This window comes from Desmodus rotundus, chromosome 5 (assembly GCF_022682495.2).
Source record: "Desmodus rotundus isolate HL8 chromosome 5, HLdesRot8A.1, whole genome shotgun sequence".
Classification (NCBI taxonomy): domain Eukaryota; kingdom Metazoa; phylum Chordata; class Mammalia; order Chiroptera; family Phyllostomidae; genus Desmodus; species Desmodus rotundus.
The window spans coordinates 79,053,926-79,070,745 of record NC_071391.1 but is presented as its reverse complement, the minus strand read 5'-3'; the positions used below and the strand labels follow the sequence as shown (position 1 = coordinate 79,070,745).

At 42.2% G+C, this 16,820-nt stretch overlaps 1 protein-coding gene across 6 annotated transcripts in view; it reads left to right on the top strand.

Moving 5' to 3' along the window:
- The window catches only part of LOC112314188 (protein O-glucosyltransferase 3), a 114,595-nt gene that overhangs the window by 13,480 nt on the left and 84,295 nt on the right, over positions 1-16,820 (top strand). Inside the window, exon 1 of one of the 6 annotated variants that reach the window (XM_024570732.3) lies at positions 7,176-7,318. The exons of 3 other annotated variants lie outside the window; for them this stretch is intronic. The gene's annotated coding sequence lies outside the window, so the exon portion shown is untranslated. 2 more of the 6 variants (XM_045203960.2, XM_071221481.1) reach the window with 2 other exon arrangements.

Below are 16,820 nucleotides of genomic sequence, written 5' to 3'. Positions count from 1 at the left end.
GTTAAAGGGACTTATCTAAGAAAAAGAAGATAAAAAATAGGAACAGTAAAAAGGACAGCAAACTCACAGTAATTAACAACCACACCTAAAACCAAAACAAAAGCAAACTAAGCAAACAACTAGAACAGGAACAGAACCACAGAAATGGAGATCACATGGAGGGTTATCAACAGGGGAGTGGGAGGGGGAGAGAGGGGGGAAAGGTACAGAGAATAAGTAGCATAAATGGTAGGTAGAAAATAGACAGGGGAATGTTAAGACTAGTATACGAAATGTAGAATCTAAAGACCTTATATGTATGACCCATGGACATGAACGATAGGGGGCGAATGTGGGAGGGAGGGTGTGTGCAGGATGGAGTGGAGCGAAGGGGGGGAAATGGGACAACTGTAATAGTATAATCAATAAAATATATTTTAAAAAATCTTTAAACATTTTTTTTACTTTTTATTGATCCAGTATATATTTATCTATAATATTTGCAGATAATTTATAAGGTATGGGTAATTACATAAATTGCTTTTTCAAATAGCTAGCAAATTGTCCTGGTACTATTTAATTCGACCTGCTTCTAAGGCCCATAATTATTCCTTTTAGAGAACGACCTTTGAACAACCAAACAATAGCAACAAGAAAGAGCTAATGAGGCAAATGCTACAGCATCAGCTCTCATGATACCTATGAAGGAAACTGTAGAGAAAAGGCTTTTTGTAGAGAAATGTGATTATTTGTTATACACATCTAATTGCACATAGTTAATGGATCGTATTTCCATTTCCTTCCTCTTGCCATTTCCTATGCCAGGTAGCAAACCCAACTGAGGGTAGACCATCCATCTTGAGATCCCCATCAGGGGACTTGGTTGTCATTTAGATCCGGTTCTTTTGCTATTCGAACTAATACCCTGTTGGTGTGGTATAAGTTTTTAACTTATAACAAACTTAATGTGCTTTAAGAATTACTTCGTTACAAGATAAGCAATTAACAAGATTACTAGACAGACATAGAAGCAAACAAAATAAATGTCTCACATGTCAATTTAATGTTTATTGCTCACAGGGGAATTGGGAAAGCTCTTCAGGAGACCATTGTCTGTATATCAATCAGGGTCCCAACAGGAAAACAGAAACTACTCATTATTTAAAAAAAAAAGAATGCATCAGTGAGTCCGTTACATGGTAATAAATAGAGGCAGAGAAACAATTGGGACAGTGAGCAAACCAGAGATTGACAGCAGCAGGAGGCCTGGAGGCAGCGGTGTGCTGGCAGCAGGCTCTGCTGGAGAAAAAGTCTTGATTTGTAGCATGGGCCAATTTGCAGCTAGCAACAGTTTCACAACCAGCTTGCAAAATTCCTAAATATTTAACAACCTGGTCTTGTGAGTCTCTAGCACACCACCGGTTGGAAAGGAAAAGGGAGCAGGTGGTGTTATCCAAGTCCACGGGCTGGGATCCCCTAAAAGAAACTGGCTGGGGATTTGGAGATGTGGGAGAGACAATCACAGCCAAGAAGTTCTACATGAGACAGGGGAGGAGGAGAAACACTCTGGCTTTTCCCTTCTGGCCCTCCAGCCTCCTGGCAGCACCTGGCTACAGCCAGCTGGACGCAGTTGACCAGGACTGCGAGCCTGAGAAATGTGGCTCTAGGGATGCCTCCAAGCAGGGCAGAGCAGAGCAGGGGAAAGGCAATTTCTTGTCCTCTTCTTTTCTCTTCTATCCTGTTGTCCTTTTTTGTCATCCTTTAGATTCTGTATTTTCTCACTGCCTTATATTGCTAAGGCTGTGCTTTCCTGCCAGAAAATTCGCCTGAGTTTTCCTTCCCCTTATCCTGCACTGCTGTTCATGCCTGTTCTGTGCTCTTTTACAGTTTCTCTTTTGCTTCTTCCCTTTTGGGAGTTGTTCTGTTATGTTCTTGCTTTTTCATGCTCAGGTGAATCAGGGTTTTGTGTCACTCAGGGCACCATCGGTGGAGAGAGCTTAGCAGAAAGGATGCACATGGACTGAAACTGGAATTTGAAGGACTTAGGGAATCAAGATGGCTTGAAGGGCCAGCTACTCACTCAGCTTGCATGTCACAGCCCACACCGTCCTTCTCCCAGGGTGCCTTTGATTCCTTCTCATGGTATTGCTGCATTCTTCAACTGGCCAACTCATTCTGCATCGTGTGGTCCAGATTCTGATGCTCATGGCTGTCCATGCCAGGTCACGATGCATCTCTGGCCCACCTGTGGCTGGGCTGCCCTAGAGTCAGGCATCCAATCTGTAGCACTGCATCGGGCTGGGTTTTCTAAGCAGTGGCTAGAGCCTGTCCAACTCATCTAAAAGTGATGTAATGCTGTGGCAGACACTGGGCTTTACCTGTCCGGGACGGGGTTGCACTTGCCTTCACATATGCACTCTGCTTCTCCCCTTTCTGCGCCCACCTGTGCACTAAGACACATTTGCTGTGTTTTCCTGCTTTCAGTGATGACAGGTCTTAGCTCCCAGACTCTGCTAAGACAGAGTTTCTCAAAGCTGGCTGAAATGACCACTGTCTGGGGAACTCTCAAAACTACCAATGCCAGGCCCCACTGTACATTCCAGCTTAATCAAACCTGGCCTGTGATCAGGTTTGGCATGGGTATTTTTTATAAGCTCCCCAGATGATCCTAAGGTGCGGTGAGAGACCCCATCCTGGCTGCCTGAGCACTGGGCACTGACTTTCTGTCACATCTTTCCTACACTCCATGCCTTTCCATGAGTTTAGGGACAGCTGATTTCTCAGGAAACCCTGCGGTTTGGCAGGGGAAAGCTTGGAGTCCTAGCAAAGAACCATCAAGAAGGTTATGCCTCACACAAATATAATAGACCTTGTTTCTAGTACTTTCCCACTTTAAAATTGCTTGGTAGGATCAAAAGGACCTTCTGTCCCTGGAGCTATTTAGTCTGGCAACTGGAAGAATTGCTTTTTACTTTTCATTGTTTTTATTTTGTTTTACTGCCCACTAAGTGTGTGTTACTCATAAACACAAGTGCTGTAACATCCATGAGCTGATTAGATCAGGACTGGTGAACTCACTTCCTTGAACCCAACTATAATCACGGTTGCTTCACACTGGCTGTTGAGTTCAACGTGAGAAAACCAGAAATGGCTCAAGAAAGGCAGCATGGAAGGCCAGAGAGTTTCTGAATGACTAAAGCAGCCTGGTTTCAGTGCAAATTGGCCAAAAGAAAGAAGAATTAGATTTTTCGATCTCTCTCTCTCTCTCTGCTGATTCAGGAACACTTGACTGGTAACTTATTAAATATATGTAATACTTACATATAAGCCTACCACACTCACTTGATCCCCTCCAATATCTTTTAAGGCAGATACTATTATCCTACTCTTTTCAAGGTGAGATATGATCTTTATATTTCTCTTTTCCCAAAAAGCCTCAAGACAATAGTAACACTCAGGTGTGGGAGTAGAACACAGGATTCCAACTGTCCCCTTGTGGCACTTGTGCAGCATGGCCTGTGGCTTTACAGGGGAAGTGATCCAGACCCAGGGCAATGGACTGTGTGCGAACGTGTAGGTTCAAAGGGAAGTTAATATCTTAGCTTTAAGGGAGTTAAATAACAATGAGCGATTGGGCAGAGGTAGTGTTACAGAACCCCGCCAATGCCGTTCTGGAACAGCTGTGGGGTTAGATTGCCCGCCGCCAAGAAGCATGACTCCCAATGCAAGAGTTTGGTGAAAAAGGAAAGGGGTTGTTTGTTTAAAGGTTGTACAGATTTAGAATAATGGCAGATGTCTGCTGTTAGGCCCCAATCCCTTTTAAATACCCCCAAACACATAATCCTGCCCCCAAACCAGGCCAGTTTCAGAATGCACCACTCAGAGGTACCATCTTTCAGAAAAGCATAAGTCTGCAGCTCAGCATTCCTGGTCACCCGTTCAGCTCCAAGCATCCCTCATGAATGCCTGCTTGGCTTGTCGGATCTCTGCATAGCTCCGTCAGCTCTGCCGCCAGCTTCCCCAGGCAGGCTTTTCAGCACCCTCCTCTTTCTTACTCCAGACCATATGGCTTCTTCCTTACACACCAGACCTCGTGGCGGACCCTCCTACACCCTTTCAGTCCATCCTCATTTAAATTCTCAGTCTGGAACTTCCTGTGTGACCTCATATCCAGCCCCTCCTATGGTGCGTTAGCGTCTGCCATTTTTGCCAGTCCCTCTGTGCCTTTTACCTTCTTTCGGCTGCCCTGTTTAGTCAGAGCAGGAGTCCCTGGTGACACAGGGGCATCTGGGGTGGGCATCTGCTGTGTCATGAGTCACTATATGCTCTTAAAGTCATGTACACCTTTCACCCTGGGTGGCAGTCTCTCCCCTTCTGGAAAGGCACAGCTATTAATTTTCCATTGTTATGCAAAGTATCTTAACCGATGTATCATCCACTCTCTTCTTTCCCCAATCAAGAGTTGTGGGGGATATGCTCTGCTATTTTCAGGGGATCCCTGCTCTGTACCCCATTACAGTAGTGTGGGGTCAGATGGAGGCCCTCCATGATCTCCACCAGCCTCACCCCCACCAACACACGAAACAAGCTCATGATCTAAATGAGACCCAAGCGCTGTCCGTTTCACAAGCGTTCGCAGCAACAGCCCCGCCCCGCCGTCAGTGGGCTGGGTGCTCCTCAGCCCCTCAGCGCACAGCCTGGAGGTGCTGCTGTGATACAAGCCCGAGGGACCGTGGGGCAGACGGGCCTTGAAGACAGAATCCTCAGAGGCTCCCAGACAACCTGAGGAAAATTTTGTGGGTTTTAATTAAATCCCCTAAACAGCCAGCATTTTGATTTAAATTGTGTTAGTGTCCAGATGGCAACACAAGTTTTTTGGTTTGCTTGTTTTGTCTTTTATTTTTAGGCCTTTACACAGAACTTTTTACAGCCTATTTTAAAAATGGCTGTCATGTATTTTACGTGTAGCTCTCTTCCTTTCTTCCAGATGCTGTTTAGGTATATAAAATTTACCTTTTGGACTGTGCATATTTGAAGGTAGGTCTAGGTTGTTGGCTGAATCACTTCATTTGCACTTGAGCTTGCACTGTGCAGCTCCCCTTCAGAATCACCAAAGGCCAAGTAAGAACTCTGCTTGCTGAAAATTGTCCCCTAAGCGTATTGGTGCTTCACTTCTCAGAACAGAAAGTGCTGGGGCTCAGCTGCTCAGGGACGTCTGAAAATGGCCTTTCTCATGGGGAGTACGTCAGGGAGCAGCTATCCTCTGGTCTACTTGCTGGTGCCTCTTCCTCCTTAAAGACATGTGTCTCCCCTATTCTCAGCCAGCCCCCAACCCGCACCCCACCAAAATGCATTCTTAGTGATAGGTTACGCTATAGCACCGGCTCCACTGAAGACAACTGGAAGACCAATAAATTAGGTCATGTCTGTCCACAGCTGTTTAATTGCTTTGCCACTGTCATCCAGGCAAAGCTCTTTAAAAGGTTTATGAGTAACATATTCCCTCCAGGGTAGCTATCTCCACCTTCAAAGACACACTGGACCCACCCTCTCCTAGTTCTACCTAGCTCTGTACACACCCAGTTTTACTGAGCTCTGGCTCCAGTTTCTGCCCCAGCTTTGCTTCACTTCCCCCAGGTGTCAACTTACAACACCTCTTCCGGGGTCTCTTAAGGCGACGGGGATCATGGGAACAAAGTGATACATAAATGTCATTTTTTATTATAAACAGCTTGCATGTGCCTAAAAACCACAAAACAAGTGGTGTTAATGCCACAATTTCCAAACAGTGCTCCAAAACAATAAGTATAGTTTGATCATTAAAGTGACTAAAATGCTTTTCTGTTCTCAGTTCATCTCTGAGGGCTATAGGCACACAAGTGACAAGCTCCTAAGGATGGAAACTTCTACACTTCTAGGGGCCTGCGTCTCTTGGGAAGGTAAGCCAGGTCTCTGATACTCCTTGGGCTCGAGTCTGCCTTCCTTCCCAGGAGGCAGGTAGTCATCAGTCAACTGTCAAAATTAAATGTTGGGAGGAGCATTGCCATTCACTTCTTTCTTCCGGAGCTGCCAGATATGACAAGCTTCTCCACTTGCAGCATTACACATTCATCTTTGGACCCTGTCACCGCCTTGGACCCTCCTCACAGCGCCCCACAGCACCAGGGGTCAGAGGTTGGGTGCCTCTGTGTTCCTCTTTAGAGGGAAAGCCCCACAGGATAGCATTTTTGTTTTTCTATATCATAATTTAACATTTCTTTTAAACATCACACACTCATTCATTCAGCAGATATATTGAGATCCTTCTGTGAACCTAGTACCAGAGATACAAAAAAACCGCTCTGTACAATCTCTCAGTGTAGTGAGGGAGATGAATTGAAAAAGAGTACATTCACCAAAATGCAACAGATGGTAAGAGAGTTTCACACAGGGATACAGAGGTCATTTATCCCTATATGAGGTCTTAGGGAAGGCTTGCTGGAGAACATGATGCCTGAACTAAGTCTTGAAGGAGGTGTGGGGTGAATAAAGATGGGAAGGGCACTCCAAATGGAGTGAACAGCATTAGGTAAGGCACAACGATATGAAAGACTAAGGTGGAGCAGTGGGTATCACTAGAAGGCAAAATGAGAGGCAGTGATGGACAGGGGAGAGCCTGATACAAACTGGAGGCTAAGTAGAGCGTTGAAATACTTAGAGCAACAGAGTGACAACATCAACTTTGCTTCTTAGGTGGCTGGCTCTGGGAAAAGGGTTAAGCCTGGATTAAAAGAAAAATATGTTTAGGGACCTTAGCTGGAGATGAAGAGAAGGGAATCGATTCAAGAAGCATATGGAAAGTTAAATTAGCAGGACTTGGTGGCTGATTGGCTGAAGGAGGGAGAAAGGAGCATTCATATGACGTCTGGTTCTGGCTTTGATGTTTTTGGCATTTGACCTACTGTTTACACTGAAACTGGTGGATTCAAGTGAACTATACACTTTGTGAGTCCACAGTGAATGATGTAATATTTCTGAGTATTAAAGGTACCTATTCCTATCAACTTCTGAATATTTAGATACATTATCTCTTGACCAATGTGGTTTCTTAGAAATTAAGTTCAAGTTTTAGGCCTGTGACCAGGATTGGGAGTGAAGAGAACAGTGAGCAGGTTTCAAAGCAGAATTCTGGCAAAGGAGAAACTTGTTCCGAGAAGCTGAAAGTAACAGAGGGACTGATTGGCCCACAGGGGCACCACCTGGGCAAGCTGAGGTGAACAGCCTGCCAGACAGCAGGTGCTCAGCCAGTCAGAGGCAACTGCAGATGGTTTCATTTCCTCCCTTTCAGCTTTGGAATTAGGTAAGAGCTGTATCTCTCTCTTATTCTAAGCAAAAATAATTAGGACCAACTGATCATTGAAACACCCTTTTCCCCCTTAAACGAAAAGAAAAAGAAAAACCAAGACATTTCATTTCAAGTGGCTGCTTCCCTCTGTAAAGGAGCAGCAAGCCAGCTTTTCAGCAGCACCCTCCTCTTGGATCCAGGGTCAGCAGCAGTGTTTCCCCTTCAGCAAGTGACGGATTCTCTCTCTCCGCTGTGCCCTGCTTAGGGCACTGGGGACCTGGGCTTGGAAGCTTGTCCAGTGTCACTGAGGAAAGAGGCAAAGCCATTGTTCTACCCAGCACCCACCAGGTAAGCTGCTGTGCATGGAGATGAAGCCCTTGGCAGATCGTTTGGCTCTGCTACCCCAGAATTTGCTTGAATATGTTGAACGCACACCTCTGGGTTCAAAGCAGCAAGGCTGAGAATCTTATCTTCAGGCATAATGATAAATGAAAAAGTAGCCCTTTCCAAGTTTATCATGATGGGAGTTAAATAAATCCCAGCATCTTTGGGGTATTAACATTAGGGATATTTTCATTTGTATGAAAATAAGAGATACTTGACAAATTCTTTGAAGTCCTACTATTTGTATGGGCTATGCAATCTGCTATGATAAATGCAAAGTGTAGAACTCAAGAAATTGATAATCTATTTGGGTGGACAAGGCATGAAAATTTAATATTGTTATAAGGCTGCACATGAGTGGCATAGACAGTAGGTTTTTGGAGTGAAAAAAGTGGATAGAAAGTGAAATTATTAGGAAAGTCTTCAGAAAGAGGTTGACCTTGAAGGATAATTGGATGTAAATAAGTGGAAAGTGAGTAAGGGGAGAATTGTAAAGGGATGCAGAGCATAAGACCCCTGAAAATAGGGGAACAACCCCACAACCCTTGATTGGGGGAAGGGAGGAATGGATGGTACAGCATGTGATATACATTGTATAACAATGGCAAGTTAGTAGCCCTGCCTTCCTGAAGAGAGGAGGGCTGACGCCCAGGGCGGATTGTGTACGTCACTGAGAGTGAGAATGCTCAGGGACTCGTGACACAGCCTGGGGGAGGGGGTGGCGTTGGGAAAGGCTCATACAGCTCCTGTAGGAGAGGCAAGGGTTAGATGGCCACCCATGTGTCGCTGGGGACTTTTAGGTAAAAGACACTGGGGAACTGGCAAGACTAACACATCATAGAGGGTGCCAGATGTGAAGTCACACAGGAAGTTCCAAGGTGAGCATTTAAATAAGGGTGGGCTGAAAGAAAAGAGGTCTGCCAAGAGGTCTGGAATAAGAGAGGAGGTCAGTGGGGAGGTCTGAAAGCCAGCGAGGGAGAGAGCCACAGGGAGGGCAGTGAGAGGAGATCTGACTGGAGAAGGCAGCAGAGCTGATGGAGCTGCACGGGACCTGGCTTTGTGAGGGATGCTTGGAGCCGAACTGTGACCAGGAATGCTGAGCTGCAGATTTCTGCTTTTCTGAAAGATGGTACCTCTGAGAGGCATATTATGAAACTGGCCTGGTTTAGCAAAGGGAGGCAGGATTATGTGTTTTCAGGTGTTTTTAAAGGGAGTGGGGCTTAATGGCAGAAATTTGCCATTATTCTAAGTTTGTATGACTTTTAAATAAACAACCCCTTTCCCTTTTCACCAAACACTTGCATTGGGACTTTCGCTCCTTGGCGGCAGGCAATCAAACCCCACAGCTGTTCCAGAACAGCATTGGCGGGGTTCAGTAACAGAATGACTTGTAGTTATGGCTTGTTAACACTTCCAATTCTACATAACACAGTTACTGAACTTTAACTAAAGATTAACATTATTCTTTAAAGATTAACATATTTTAAATCTTTAGAAGATTTGTATGGCAATATTGGGAACTAGGGGCCTTTAGAAAGGATTTGTTTGTGTTTGTTTATTGTGCATAACTGCTGGCTTGCTAGAGCATTCCATCACACCTAATTCCTTCCCTCCGCCGCCCAGGGATCTGTTCACCTTCAGTAACTCCACTAAAAGTCCACTAATTTTTAATAACCTTGTACATAGAGAATGAAATTTAGGTTAACTGCCTTTTTTAATTCTGTAAATGATAAGTAGCAGAACAGCAGAAAATCATTTCTAATAAAATAGAAGTTAACTATGTGTTCAAGGGTTATGTGGTACCTTTCTCCACATCTCAGGCTTTTAGGTGAATCTGCTGAATCAGGGAGCAATCTCCCAGTGTGTTGGTGTTTGTGTGGGTGACAGGCATGAAGCCACAAAAAGAAATCAGTAGCTTCTCCCGTCCAAACCCTGTTCTTCACATGAAAGCATAGGAAACCTCCAGAAGACTTGCACGATCTTAGCACCGAGCCTTCTCCTCAGTACTATGTGTGTGTATCTATCAAGGAATTGAGAGGTTTCTGAGTTTTAGGGATTCTTATTTATAGCCCAATGACACAGGTTGGCAATGAAAATATTAGTAGATAATAGTTGCTTTCCATGAGTAAATTTGGATGGTTTCTCCTGATGGAAGGCCAGCAAATAAAAACGTCCTATAACCACTTAAAACAAGCAAAACAAAAACAAGCTGTGGGGAAGGAAAAATAATTTTCCTCCTAAGTTCTTCTGTTTGGTTTAATAATCAAATTGACATGAGACAGATTAACAGGGGGAAATAACCAAATTATTACATATGAACATATACCAGAGGATAAAGTCAAGGAGCTAAGGATGGGGGAAGATTGCGGTTTGTGACTTCGAAGGGCAGGAAGGCAATTCACATGGAGATGAAAACCAAATGTTTGGCGAACATATGTCTTCTGGGCCACCTTTAACAATGGGATCAAAGAGAACTTGGAGTAAAGGGGCCTTGCTAGGTTCTTTCTTACCACTAATTCACATTAAGCCATAGTTATATATCAGGATAGCTCCCTTCCTGGAGTAGGTCCTCTATGTAAATTATTTCAGATAGTTAGGGGAAAGGTCAAAGGTTTTTCCTGAGTCTTTCATTTCTTAAAAATAACCAGCTTCAAATAGTCAATATCCCCCAAAAAGGCATACTCTGCTTCCCCGAAAACAAAACCAAGTCGTTCACTCTCTATTTCTTTTGCTCAGATTACACTCCTGGCCTATGATGGCCTTCACCCATTCTCCCCCCTGCCCCAGTATTTACTTTTCCTTTTTAAAAAATATTTTATTGTTATTCTATTACAGTTTTGCCAATTTTCCCCCTTTTTCCTCTTCTGCCCAGCCCACCCCCACTCCCACAGTTACTCCCGACCCTGTTGTTCATGTCCATGGGTCATTCATACATGTTCCTGGACAAGACCTTTCCCCTTCTTTCCACCCTTATTTCCCTCTGCCACCTCTGGTCGCTGTCAGTCTGTTCCATGGTTCCATGCCTCTGGTTCTATTTTGCACATTAGTTTATTTTGTTCATTAGGTTCCTCTTATAGGTGAGATCATATGGTATTTGTCTTTGACTGACTTATTTCACTTAGCATAATACTCTCCAGCTCCATCCACGCTGTCACAAATGGTAGGAGTTCTGTCTTTCTGCTGCATAGTATTCCATTGTGTGAATGTATCACAGTTTTTTGATCCACACATTTACTAATGGGCACTTAGGCTGTTTTCAGCACTTGGCTATTATAAATAGCACTGCTACGAACATAGGGGTGAGTAATTCTTCTGAATTGGTAGTTCAGGATTCTCAGGATATAATACCAGCCAAAAGACAGTTCCATTTTTAGTTTTTTGAGGAAATTCCATACTGTTTTCCACAGTGGATGCACCAGTCTACATTCCCACCAACACTGCACTAGGGTTCCCTTTTCTCTGCATCCTCGCCAACACTTGTTTGTTGATTTGTTTGTGATGGCCATTCTGACTGGTGTGAAGCGGAATCTCATTGTGGTTTTAATTTGTGTCTCTATGATGGTTAGTGATGTTGAGCATCCTTTCATATGTCTATGGGCGATCCTCCTTGGACAAGTGTCTGTTAAGGTTCTTTGCCCATTTTTTAATTGGATTGTTTGACTTTCTGGTGTTAGGTTGAATAAGTTCTTTTTGTATTTTGGAGATCAAACCCTTGTCCAAGATATCATTGGCAAATATGTTCTCCCATATCATCAGTTTCCTTTTCATTTTGATGATGGTTTCTTTGCCATGCAGAAGCTTTTTAATCTGATGTACTCCCATTTGTTTATTTTTTCCTATACTTCCCTTGCCCTAGGAGATATAATGGCAAAAATATTGCTGCATGGGATATCTGTAATATTACTGCCTATGATTTCCTCTAGGACTTTTATGGTATCACAACTTATAATTCTTTTATCCCTTTTGAGTTTATTCTGGTGTATGGTGTGAGTTGGTGGTCTAGTTTCATTTTTTTGCCGTACCAGTTCAGTTTTCCTAGCACCATTTATTGAAGAGGCTATCTTTACTCCATTGTATCTGCTGTCCCCTTTGTCAAATATTAACTGACCACAGAGACAAGGGTTTATTTCTTGTTTCATTGATCTATGTGTCTGTTCTTATGCCGGGACCAGACTGTCTTGATTGCAGTGGCCTTGTAGTATAGTTTGATACAGGTATTGTGATCCCTCCTACATCATTCTTCTTTCTCAAGATTGCTGTTTTATTCAAGGTCTTTTTTGTTTCCATATGAATTTTTGAAATATTTGTTTTAGATCTATGAAATATACCATTGGTACTTTAATTAGTATTGCATTGAATCTATAGATTGCTTTGGGTAGTGTGGACATTTTAATGATGTTAATTCTTCCAATCCATGAACATGGTATATGCTTCCATTTATGTGTATCTTCCTTAATTTCTTTCTTTAGTGTTCTACAGTTCTCCAAGTACAGATCTTTTACCTCCTTAGTTAAGTTTATTCCTAGGTACTTTATTTCTCCTGTCTCTATAGTAAATGGGATTTTTCCCTAGTTTATGTTTCTGATAGTTCATTGTTGACATTCAGAAATGCCCTCAACTTCTGAATATTTACTTTGTATCCTGCTATTTTGCCAAATTCACTTATTAGGTCAAGTAAGTTTTTGGTGGATAATATAAGGTTTTCTATGCACATTATCATATCATCTGCAAACAATAACAATTTTACTTCCTCCTTTCCAATTTGGATGCCTTTTATTTCTTTTGTTTGTCTGATCACTGTGGCCAGTATTTCCAAAACTATGTTGAATAAGAGTTGTGAAAGCAGACACCCTTGTCTTGTTCCTGATCTTAAGGGAAATGCTTCTAGTTTTTGTCCTTCAAGTATGATGTTGGCTGCAGGTTTGTCATATATGGCCTTGGTTAGGTTGAGGTATGCTCCCTCTATTTCCACTTTACTGAGTGTTTTATCATAAGTGCGTGCTGGACTTTATCAAAAGCTTTTTCAGCATCTATTAATATGATCATGTCATTTTCATCTTTCATTTAGTTTATGTGGTATATTATGTTTAATGATTTGCTAATATTGAACCATCCTTACATCTCTGGGATGAATCCCACTTGATTGTGATATATGACCTTTTTAATGTGTTGCTTGATCTGGATTGCAAATATTTTGTTGAGGATTTTAGCATTTATGTTCATCAGAGATATTGGCCTGTAGTTTTCTTTCTTTGTTGTGTCGGTTTTGGAATTACAATAATACTGGCCTCATAATAAGAATTTGAGAGCCTTCCCTCTTCTTGAATATTTTTGGAATAGTTTGAGAAGGATAGGAGTTAGTTCTTCCTTAAATGCTTGGTAAAATTCGCCAGTGAACCCATCTGGTCCAGGGCTTTTGTGTGCTGGGAGTTTTTTGATTACTGCTTCAATTTGTTAGTTGTTATTGGTCTATTCAAGTTTTCTGCTTCCTCCTGATTCAGTTTTGGAAGATTGTATGATTCTAGAAATTTATCCATTTTGCCCAGCTTGTTAAATTTTTTGACTTATAGTTGTTCATAGTAATTTATTACAATCCTTTATATTTCTTTGGTATTGGTTGTATTTCTCCTCTTTCATTTCTGATTTTATTTATTTGGGTCTTCTTTCTTTTTTTTTATGAGTCTTTTTAAAGGCTTGTCGATTTTGTTTATCTTTTCAAAGAACCAGATCCTGGATTTATTGATCCTTTGAATTATTCTTTTATTCTCTATGCCATTTAATTGTGTTCTTATCTTGATTATTTCCTTCTTTCTGCTTGCTCTGGGCTTTCTTTGTTGTTGTTGTTCATCTAGTTCTGGTAGATGCAGGGTTAGGTTGTTTATTTGAGATTTTTCTTTCTTCTTTAGGTAGGCCTGCTGTGCTATGAACTTTCCTCTCAGGACTGCCTTCTCTGTGTCTCATAGGATTTAGGTTCTTGTGTGTTCATTTCCATTTGTTTCCAGAGAGTCTTTTCATTTCCTCCTAGAAGACAGCTGATAGTCTTATTGGAGCTCCCTTTTATGTTACTAGCTGTTTCTCCCTTGCTGCCTTTAATATTCTCTTTGTCTTTAAGTTTGGCCACTTTAATTATGATGTGTCTTTGAGTGGGCCTCTGGGTTCATCTTGATTGGGACCCTCATACTTCCCGGAATTACATGATTTTTCCCCTCACCATTTAGGGAATTTTTCTGTCATTACTTTTTTCAAACAGATTTTCTATCCCTTGCTCCTCTTCTTCTCCTTCTGGTATCCCTATGATACAAATATTATTATGTTTCATGTTGTCCTGCAGCTTCCTTAAGCTATCTTCATTCTTTTTGAGTCTTTTCTTGTTTAGTTGCTGTGCCTAGGAGTTTTTCTACCTTGTCCTCCAACTCAGTGATTCGATCCTCTTCTTCATCTAGCCTGCTTTTAATTCTTTCCAGTATATTCTTCATTTCAGATATTGTATTCTTCATTTCCTCCTGGTTTTTATTGATAGTTTCTATATCCTTTTCATGCTGATGTAGTTCCCAGTAAGTTCCTCGTAGCTCCCATAAAGTTCCTTGTAGTTCTCAGTGAGCTCCGTGAACATTCTAATAACCATTATTTTGAACTCTATGTCCGATAGATTGTTTGCCTCAATTTAATTTAGCACTCTCTCTGGGGATTCCTCCGTTTTATTTGATTGGGGGTTGTTTCTTTGTTTCCACATTTTAGGTGACTGTTCTTGTTTCTGCATATCAGATTGATCTTCTTTGACTCCCTGTTGTGGGGTGGCCTTCTGTGGGGAGACCTGTGAGACTCAGTGGTGCAGTCTCCTTGATTTCCTGAGCTGGATGCTCTTAGGATGCCCTTTATCCTGTTTATGTGGACACTCTTGTTGTAATTGGGTTTTCGTTGTTGTTGAGTCGTTCTTTGGTGGGTTCTTCTCTCCAAATTCAAATCATTGGATCATGCACTTGGAAATGAGCAACAGTAGTGAAGAACAATGGTGGATTCAGACTTTTCCCTAATGGGGCTTAGACTCAGTAAGTCTACTTCCACTGTTACCAAACCCAAGTTTGTGCACCCAACGCTTGGAAAGGCCAAAACTCAAAATGTCAGTTTGGAGTAAGGAAAGGTTTGTTGATTGAGAAAGTACCAACCAAGAAGATGAGAGACCTAATAGTGCCTCTATTCCATTTTGTTCTCTGGACAAGGTTAAGGTTTTTTAAAGGGTTGGCAGAACAGGTATGTGGAAGTGCTGGTTGGGCAAGTTCTAACTGGAAGATCTTGGAACTTGACCATTTATGATAAAGGGTCACCAACATGTTTTCTGGGTCATCTTCCTATACAAGGGACCCTTGGCTTCTGAAGGCATTCCTGTGTTCAAGTTCGGGTTCTGTCCCAGTCCTTTGGTTCTGTGGGGGGTTGGGAGGATGGGTGAGTGTGGGACTTTGGTTGCCGGTGAAGCTGGAGATCAAAGTTCTCTCCTCTGTACGTGGTTTGGCTGCATGACTTGTGGTTTTGGCCCGTTGTCTCTGAGAATCACCTCACTATCTTGTTAAACAGGGTGGGACCATTTTGAGCTAGTTCTGCAGTTAGTTACACACCTGTCCTTTGAAACACATCTTTGTGAATGGTTTCTCAGCCCTTAGGCAAAATTAATCTTACCCTTCTTTATTATCCCAAAGCAAGAGATTTGGCTTTTTATTATATGATTGTGATATAATAAGATATGTACTTGATCTTTGTCCCTATTCTTGGCACAGAGCTTCTGAAACCCCTGAAATTTACTGAATGGTAGGGGTGAGAGGAGTATCTTTTCATAATAAGCCCCTTAATTTTCATAATAAACCACACCTGAGTTATGCTAATGAGGTGACTCTAGGCTGATGGAGGTTGGTTGCCAGAGAAACCAACCCTGTGATCAGAGGGCTAGAACTTTTGGCTCCATTCCCTAACCTCCAGGGAGGAATGTGGGCGTGGCTACAGATTCACCCAATCAGCTGTGGCCAGTGATTTAATCAACCATGCCTACATAATGAAACCTCCATAAACACCCTAAACAAGGAAGTGCAGAGAGCTTCTGTGTTGGTGAAAAGAATGTGTCTATGTATCAGGAGGGTGGCATACCCCAAATTCCACAGGACAGAGCTCCTGTGCTCGGAACCCTTTCAGACCTTGTTTTATATATTTCTTCATCTGGCTGTTCATTTTTATCCTTAAAAATATCCTTAGTAATATCCTTAGTAATACATTTAAAACCATAAGTAAACTATATATTATATTACTCGGGTTCAGTGAGCTGTTCTAAGAAATTGTTAAACCTGTAGAGGGGGTTGTGGGAACCCTCAATTGATAGTTGGTCAACCAAAAACAGTACTGGAGGCCTGGAGTTGAGATTGGTGTCTGAAGTGGGGTCAGTTTTGTGGGACTGAGCCCTTAACCTATGGTGTCTGCACTGACCCCAGGTGGTTGGTGTCAGTGTGTTGTGAGTAGAGAAACTTTCTCTTTATAATGATTTATCAGGTCCTATTTTATCACACCTATTTTGTACATATCTTTTCCCACTGTTACATCTTACTTTCCTAGTGTCTTCAAATCATTCTTACAAATTTAAATGCTTATTATAGTTGAACTGAATTCATTATCTCTATTTTTACACAACAGTCTTCGATCTTTTAGCTAAATACCAACACTGAGTTAGACCATGGGACAGAGATTGTGTAAGGAAGAGCATTGCAAGCAGAAGAGAAACTTGGAAAAAGACCCAGAGATCATGGCATAGAGTGTGGAATACCTGGGGATTAAATGAGAGGATAATGGAAAATAAGTCCAGATGGGTAAGCATGGGGTCTGGTTATGAAGAATTGAGATTTACAGATGTGGAAAATGAGACACATAGATGGCATTTGATCAGCCCAAGTAACAAAGGGATTAGAACCCATGATCTGATGTTCCCACCATTCAGATCCAGCACCCTCACATAAACGCAGGCTGTGTTATGCAACCATGCCACTCTGGGACAAGTGGCTGGGAAAAGATGAAGATAACATTGGAGAGTGTCTAGGACAATAGTGTCTGTTTAGTTTGGCCACATTATACCTCTCTTTGTACTTAACACTGCAAT